Source organism: Trichechus manatus, unplaced genomic scaffold, assembly GCF_000243295.1.
Source record: "Trichechus manatus latirostris isolate Lorelei unplaced genomic scaffold, TriManLat1.0 scaffold00015, whole genome shotgun sequence".
NCBI classification, from domain to species: domain Eukaryota; kingdom Metazoa; phylum Chordata; class Mammalia; order Sirenia; family Trichechidae; genus Trichechus; species Trichechus manatus.
The window spans coordinates 7511142-7519814 of record NW_004443951.1 but is presented as its reverse complement, the minus strand read 5'-3'; positions in this window follow the sequence as shown (position 1 = coordinate 7519814).

The window sequence follows — 8673 nt, the reverse complement described above, 5'->3', positions numbered from 1 at the left end:
GCGGGGTGGGGCTGCGCGAGGAGACGGGGCTTCCGAGGTGGAGGGGCGGGGTGGGGCAGTTCATCTGTGACATCAAACTGTGGGCCCAAAGCCAGACAAAGGAGAGAATAGCTGTTTGTATACTGGGACAGTGTACAGGTTAGGGAGTTGGACTCAGGATCCCTGAGTTCCACTATGGTGATGGCACCTTGGGCTGATGGCGTCCCTCTGTGGCCTTGGTTTCCCCAACTGTAAAACAATAATTATTATTAGTCTTCCTATTTCAGTTTCACTTTACAGATTACAAGCTCAGCATAAGGAACAGAACTGGCAGGGCGGGGCGGGGACTGGAGGAGACAAGGTGGCTGAGAGGAGACTGGCCCAAGTCTAAGGCAGAGCCAGGACTGGGACCCAGGCTCCCTTAAATAAAATCCCAGTTGCCTCCCTTAGAAGAGGGGCTTGAATCAAATCATCTCTTTCCTCTTCCAAGTCTCCTGTTCTGTGATTCTTTCCTTCTTGCTGTGTCCCCCTTTTCTGACCAGGTTCCCTGTCTAATTCACTGTGTATACATCTAATGCAGATTCCCTGATGGGCCAATAATAAACCGAGTTGGGAATGGCCTGGACCATAAACCATCAAAGATAAAAAGAAAGAACGCAAGACTGTCCACTCCAATCATATTTAAAATCATTTTTATTGTGAAATACATTAATTGTTACAATAATTTTCGTGCTTTTCATGTCACACTTTTGCCATTCATGTATGCATTTCTACACAATATATTGTTTAGTTTTTTACTGTTATGGGTGTTACATAAATGGAATTAATACTGTATGTATTCTTCTGTGACTTAATATTATCTTGTGGGATTCATCCAATGTTAATGCTGTGTAGATGAGATTTTTGTACATTGTTGGACAGTATTCCACTGTATTGATTTATTTATCCCTTTCACTATTTATGGTCATTTGTGCTGTTTCCATTCTTAGCTATTATTAACGATGTTGCTATGGACATTCTGGTACATGTCTGCTAGTGCACGTGTGCTAGAGTAGAAGTAGATTTACTGGGTATCAGGTGTTGCACATGTGAAACTTTAAGAGGTAATGCCATACCATTTTCCAAAGTAGTTGTAAAATTTATGCTCCTGCTGGTAGTGCATGAGAGTTCTTATTTTTACACATCCTCACCAACATTTGGTATTGTTTGAATTTTCATTTTTTGCATATTTGGGGTGTGTATAGTCCAGGTAGCTCATTGTGGTTTTATTTTGCATCTCTAATTACTACTGAGGTTGAACGCGTTTTCATAGCTTCATTAGCTTTTCAAGTTTTCTCCTTTGCGAACTGCCTAGGAAGTCTTTTGCCCATTTTTCCATTGTATTTTTTTTTTACTCGTTTATAGGAGTTATTTTCTTTATGTATTCTAGATACTAGTTTCTTTGTCCATTGTATATGTGGCAGTCTTTCCCAATTTGTGGTTGGTCTTCTGATTTTTCGTAGTGTCTTTTGATGAACAGGAGAGAAATTGTTAAGTCATGGAGTATGAGTACTCAGTTTACCAAATAATTTTTCAAATTGCTGTCCAGAATGGCTTTCCCAGTTTACACTTTCATCACCAATGCTTGAGGGTTACTCTGCCCCCACGTTTTTCCCAGCCTTGGCATTATTGATCTTTCTAGTTTTTTCCAGTGTAGCATATGTAAAGTATCATCTCACTATTGGATTTCTCAGGTCACTGATGAATCTGAACATATCTTCATCTGTTTATAAGATTCTCTGCTTTTGTTTTTTGTTTTGTTTTGTTTTGTTTCTAAAAATTGTCTGCTTTTATCCTTTGCCCATTTTTCTTTTGGGGTTCTCACCTTTCTCGTGGGAATTCTTGTGTATTCTAGTTATTAATCCCTTATGAGTTTTAGACATTGCAAATATCTTCTCCCATTTTCACCTGTTAATAAACTTCATCCAGGGTGTACTTCAGTTAATAAAAATACCTAACTTTGACGTAAATGGTTTTAAGAAGTCTTCCCTATCCCTAAGGGACGAGAAATTTCCTACATTTTCTTTTGATAATTTTATAGATTTACATCTCGTATTTAGGTGTTTAATCCATCAAGAATCCATCTTTCTAAATGATATTAGATAGGAATCCAGAATCCAGGTGTGTTTTTTTTTCCCATCGCAGGTTAACTAGTCTTCCCAAGAATATCTACTAAGCATTCTAAGCACCACCTTTCATATATCAAATACCCAATGTTCTGTCTTCAAGCTTTCTATTCTGTTCCAGTGTTCTATCTGTCCACTCTTGCAACAGTTGTCGTTGTTGTTAGCTGCTGTCAAGTAGACCCCAACTCATGGTGACCTCATGCACAATGGAACAAAATACTGCCTGGTCCTGTGCCATCCCAATGATCAGCTGTGGATCAGACCACTGTGATCCATAGGGTTTTCATTGGCTGATTTTTGGAAGTAGATCACCAGGCCTTACTTCCTCTCACAACAGTACCACACTATTTTTATTATTATGGCTTCTTAATATTCTGATGGACAACTCTCCTTTTTTATAAGATTGATTTAGCTGTTGTGATACTTTATTGCTTCATTTAATTTTAGAGTAAGTTTATCAAGTTCCTCAAGCAGCCCAACTGGAATTTTGATAGTGATACATTTAATTGATCGATTAATTGAGGTAAATGACATGTTTATAATATACATCATCCCACCCAAGAGCATGGAATGCCTCTCCATTTATCAGGTCATATTCTATGGCCTTTACTCGAATTTTCAAGTTATGTCATAGAGGTCTTATGCATTCTTATTTAATTCCTAGATATTTAATAGTTTTTCTAATCATACTATTGAGAATAGTTATTTAATTTTCATTATATTTACGAGTTTGTTATTGCAACTGTAGGTTGCAATATAGAGGTTATACTTAGGTTATAGGTTAATCTGGCAAGTCTGTTAAACTCTTACTGGTTTGAATAGTTTCTCTGTTTATTCTATTATTATTATTGATGTTTTTTTCCACAGAAATTATTAGTTTTCTATTGCTGCCATAACAAATTACCACAAACTAGGTGGAGTAAAAAGAACACAGATTTATCATCTTACAGTCTGTAGTCAGTCTGACACAGGTCTCACTGGGCTAAAATCAAGGGGTCAGTCAGGGCTGTTCTCTTTTCTGGATGCTCTAGGGGATAAGCCATTTCTTTGCCTTTTCCAGTTTTAAGAGGCCACGTGCATTCCTTGGCTCATAGTTTCCTTCGTCCATCTTCAAACCAGCAACGATGAGTCAAGTCCTTCTCACGTAACATGATTCTGACCTACTCTTCTGCCTCCCAATTCTACTTTTAAGAATCCTTGTGTCTTAGGCTGAGTTTTCTAGAGAAGCAAAACCAGTAAAGCATATAAATATATATATATAGAGAGAGAGAGAGATTTACATCAAGGAAATAGCTGAAGCAGTTGTAGAGGCTGAAACATCCCAAGTCCATGGGTCAGGATAGAGGCTTCTCCTGATTCACATAGCCCCAGGGGCTGGCAAACCCAAGATCAGATCGGCAAGTGTGAGAGCAGGGCTCTTGCTTACAGACTGCGAAGGTAGATGAATCCCAAGATTGACAGGCAAGACACCAAATAAGCTGCTAGCTCAAGTCCCAAGAACCAGAGGTCAGACTAACAGGAGCCAGCTACACCATCCAGGAGGAATAAAAATCCCCTGAGCCTTGCCAGAATGTTCGCTTATATTCGATGCAGGCCACACGCCCAAGAAAACTCCTTTACAACTGATTGGCTGCTCACAGCAGATCCCATCGTGGGGGTGATCACATATCAAATCTCAACAGGGAAGTGGTCACAACACTATATGACTGCCAAAACACTGAGAATCATGGCCCAGCCAGGTTGACACACAGTCTTAACCACCACATCTTGTGGATTACATTGAATTCATTCAGATAACCAGGATAATCTCCCAATCTTAAATCAACTGATTGGCAACCTTAGTTCCATCTGCAAACTTAATTCTCCTTTGCCATGTAAGGTAACATGTTCATAGATTACAGGGATTGGGTCATGAATATCTTTGAGGGGCCATTATTCTGCCTACCACATTGTTGTTGTTAGATCCCATCAAATCAGTTCTGGCTCATAGTGACCCTACATACAAAGGAACAAAACACTGTCTGGTTGTGCGCCATCCTCACAATCCTTGCTGTGTTTGAGCTCATTGTAGCAGCCATTGTGTCAATCCATCTCGTTGACGGTCTTCCTCTTTTTCGCTGACCCTACACTTTACCAAGCATGATATCTTTCTCTAGGGACTGGTCCCTCCTGATAGCATGTTCAAAGTATGTGAGATGAAGTTTCGCCGTCCTTGCTTCTAAGGAGCATTCTGGCTGTACTTCTTCCAAGACAGATTTGTTCCTTCTTATGGCAGTCTATGGTATACTCAGTATTCTTCACCAACACCCAAAATAAATAAATTGTATCACATTGAAACACATCAAATATATTAAAACTCCATGTGTTGATAATGATATTCAAAGGGGGGAAAAAGTATTGGTCATCTTTGGATGATTTTAGGAACCAACCCATTCTGAAAAATATAGAGAGAAATAAACATTTATCCCAAATTTCTTGTTTGAACTATATTTCAAGATAGCCAAAATGTTGATGAGGGAGCATTCTTTATAGAAAACTCCCAGCTATAAATGAACAAAAAATGAAGAATTAGGATATCTGTGGCTGCTTAAAATGTGAAAAACTGATGAAAAGGTTTATAATGGGCAGGTAAGTCTGAAAATACCCAGATACACTGATCAATCTTAGCATTACAATAAAAAAAAGAGACAGTCAGACATTATGTCCTTTCTGAGATGGTACAATCAGGAGTACACAACACTTACTTTCATGCCAAAAATCAAATCTGAATCTGACCAAGCATCCAGATCTATGACCAATGTACAGGAAATACGAGAGACAAAGGAACTTGTTAAACAAAACTATCAGGAAGCAAGTAGTAAAATAAAGACAATATGATTCCTTCAACAAATAAATTTGAAAAGAAAAAAAAAAAAAAAGAAGGTAAATGAGAGTAATGACTGAAGACCAGACCAGTTGTGGGAAGACATCAAGGACATCATACATGAAGAAAGCAAAAGGTCATTAAAAAGACAGGAAAGAAAGAAAAAAACAAAATATACTTCAGAAGAGACTCTGAAACTTGCCCTTGAACGTAAAGTAGCTAAAGCAAACGGAAGAAATGATGAAGTAAAAGAGCTGAACTGAACATTTCAAAGCACGGCTCGAGAAGACAAAGTAAAGTATTATGATGAAATGTGCAAAGATCTTGATTTAGAAAACCAATAAGGAGGAATACACAGCATTTCTCAAACTGAAAGAACTGGAAAAAAAAATCAAGGCTGGAGATGCAATTTTGAAGGATTCTATGGGCAAAATATTGAACGATGCAGGAAGCATCAAAAGATGATGGAAGGAATACACAGGTACTCTTCCAAAAAGAATTGGTCAGCGTTCAATCATTTCAGGAGGCAGCATATGATCAAGAACTGACGGTATTGAAGGAAGAAGTCCAAGCTGCACTGAAGGCACTGGCGAAAAACAAGGCTTCAGGAATTTACAGAATACCAACTGAGATGTTTCAAAAAATTGATTCAGTGCTGGAAGTGCTCACTTGTCTATGCCAAGAAATTTGGAAGACAGCTACATGGCCAACCGACTGGAAGAGATCCATATTGTGCCCCTTCCAAAGAAAGGTGATCCAACAGAATGCAGAAATTATTGAACAGTATCATTAATATCACATGCAAGCAAAATTTTGCTGAAGATAATTCAAAAATGATTGCAGCAGTACATCAACAGGGAACTGCCAGAAATTCAAGCCAGATTAGGACAGGATGTGGAATGAGGGATATTATTGCCGATGTCAGATGGATCTTGACTGAAAGCAGAGAATACCAGAAAGATGTTTAACTGAAAGCAGAGAATACCAGAAAGGTGTTTACCTGTGTTTTATTAACTATGCAAAGGCATTCAACTGTGAGGATCATAACCAATTATGGATAACATTGTGAAGAATGTTTGCTGAACTTCCCAATTTGTTCAGTAATTGTTGTTGTTGTTAGGTGCCATCAAGTCAGTTCCAACACATAGCGACCCTGTGTACAACAGAACCAAACACTGCCTGGTCCTGCCCCATTCTCACAATCATTGCTATGCTTGAGCCCATTGTTGCAGCCACTGTTGTCAATCCATCTTGCTGAGAGTCTTCCTCTTTTTTGCTGACCCTGTATTTTACCAAGCATGATGTCCTTCTCTAGGGACTAGTGCTTCCTGATAACACGTCCAAAGTATGTGAGACCAAGCAAGTCTCACCATCCTCACTTCTCAGGAGAATTCTGGCTGTACTTCTTCGAAGACAGATTTGTTCGTTCTTCTGGCAGCCCATGTTATATTCAATATTCTTCGCCAACACCATAAAATTAAAGGCATCAATTATTCTTCGGTCTTCCTTATTCATAGTCCAGCTTTCGCATACATATGAGGCAATTGAAAATACCATGGCTTGGGTCAGGCTTAGTCTTCATAGTGACATCTTTGCTTTTTAACACTTTAAAGAGGTCTTTTGCAACAGATTTGCCTAATGCAATATGTCGTTTGATTTCTTGGCTGCTGCTTCCATGGGTGTTGATTGTGTATCCAAGTAAAATGAAATCCTTGACAACTTCAGTCATATTTTTTTTTACTCTTTGAATACATTGTGTTTTAATTATTTAACCTTATTTACAATAGCTGTTTTAAATTCTTTTTATGCTAAGTTCAACATCTTTGCCATCTGGAGTTCTGTTTCTACTAGCTGTGTTTTTTCTCGTTTGTGAATTGCATTTTTCTGATTTTTGTATATCTAGGGATTTTTTTATTGAATTCTGGATGTATGACTAACACACTGCAAGACACTGGATTCTATTATCTATCTCTGAAGAATGTTGATTCTTGTTTTAGTGGGCAGTTTAATTACTGACTAATCATCTTGAATTTATATAGACTTGGCTTTAAACTTTCAGTGCACATGTATGGCAAGGTGATAGGGTTTCTCAAGCCCCTGTAACTTGGCGGGACTCAACCTCCAAGCTGCCTCTCCTGTGAGTTTGGTCAGGCAGGCATGGTTATAGATTTTGTTAAGGCAGATCTAACGTAGGCCTTATGCTATGGTATGGCCTGTATAGCTATTGTGCGGTCTTCCTGGTGTATCAGCTGAATGCCGAGGGTGTTAACAACAAACTGTTCAAAAGATCTCTCCACTCTGGCAGGTTCAGAATTCCAGTGTTCCACAGCACTGCTTGATCTCAAAGACCTCTGTTTTGCTCCCAACTCTGTCGAAGCTGCTAACTGACAAGTATAGGATAGTCTCACCCTGTGCATATACAGCTCATTTCTCAGCCTTCCACTTGTTGGGGAAACCCTGATAGATTTCTGGGGCTCTCTCTGCACAGCTCCCTCCTCTCCTTGCCCTAAACTGCAAATCCCAACATCTTCGACTGCCCGAGACTGATCTTGCCTCCTCAGGTCAGTGAGATTACCATGCTCTGCATAAGGTCCAGCTCTCTGCACCGCATTTGGGAGTGTCCCCACACTGAGAGCTGAGTGATTGTGGAAATCACCTTGTAAGTTTTCCTTATCTCAGCAATAACAGTCTGGTGCTGCCTGTAGTCGACTGCCTGAAAATAGTTGCCTCCTATATTTTGTCCAGTTTTATATTTGTTTAAAGTTTGGGATGGGGTGAACTTGGGGCCAGTTATTCCATCATGGGTGGAGATAGAAGTCTTAATGCCATTCTGTTTCAATATTAATTTTTTGTCAGCTTTAGTACATGTTAATAGATGGCTTCTTGTTGTAAATGTTAAATGAGTGGCATGTTTCATAGGTTTTATTTAAAGTCAGTGTTTGCATTAAAATCTGTCTGTGATCATACATTATGGTATCAAAAACACTAAGAAGTCATACGGTTAAACACCTCTAAATGGTTGAATTCAGCTTCTTAGCCTTTCTTGGCCACTTTTTTTTTTTTTTTTAACTGAATATACACTTGGGGAAACTCTATACTAGGAGTATCAGAAAAGGTGTGATTTAAGCTGGGCCATGTAAGAAAAGTAGGATATCAAAGTGTAAAAACATCAAGAACTTCCATCCCTGACTGAAGTGTGGGTTAGGTGCCTCTTCTCTGTGCTCCTTTAACACTCTATTTTGTCTTTGTATATATTGGTGTTCCTTTATACATCCATTTAATTAAAAGATTTTGCAGACAAAAATAAAAAATATTCCAATTATCTCACTTTACAGGTGAGGAAAAAAAGATATTTAGAGGTCAAGTAACTTGGCCTAGGTCTTTCCCAAAGATTGCAAACTCCTAGCAGGCAGTAGCTGTGCCTTTGTATCAACCATAGAGTTTAGCGTACAAAAGGTGCTAAATTACAAATGCACGGGATTGAATTAAAGATCCCCAGGAGGAGATTCGGAGCCCTGGTGACACAGTGGTTAAGGGCTCGCTCGGCTGCTAACCAAAAGGTCAGTGGTTCGAATTCACTTGAAAACCCTATGTGGCAGTTCTACTCTGTCCTATAGGGTCACTATGAGTCGAAATCAACTCAACATCAATGGGTTTGGTTTGGTT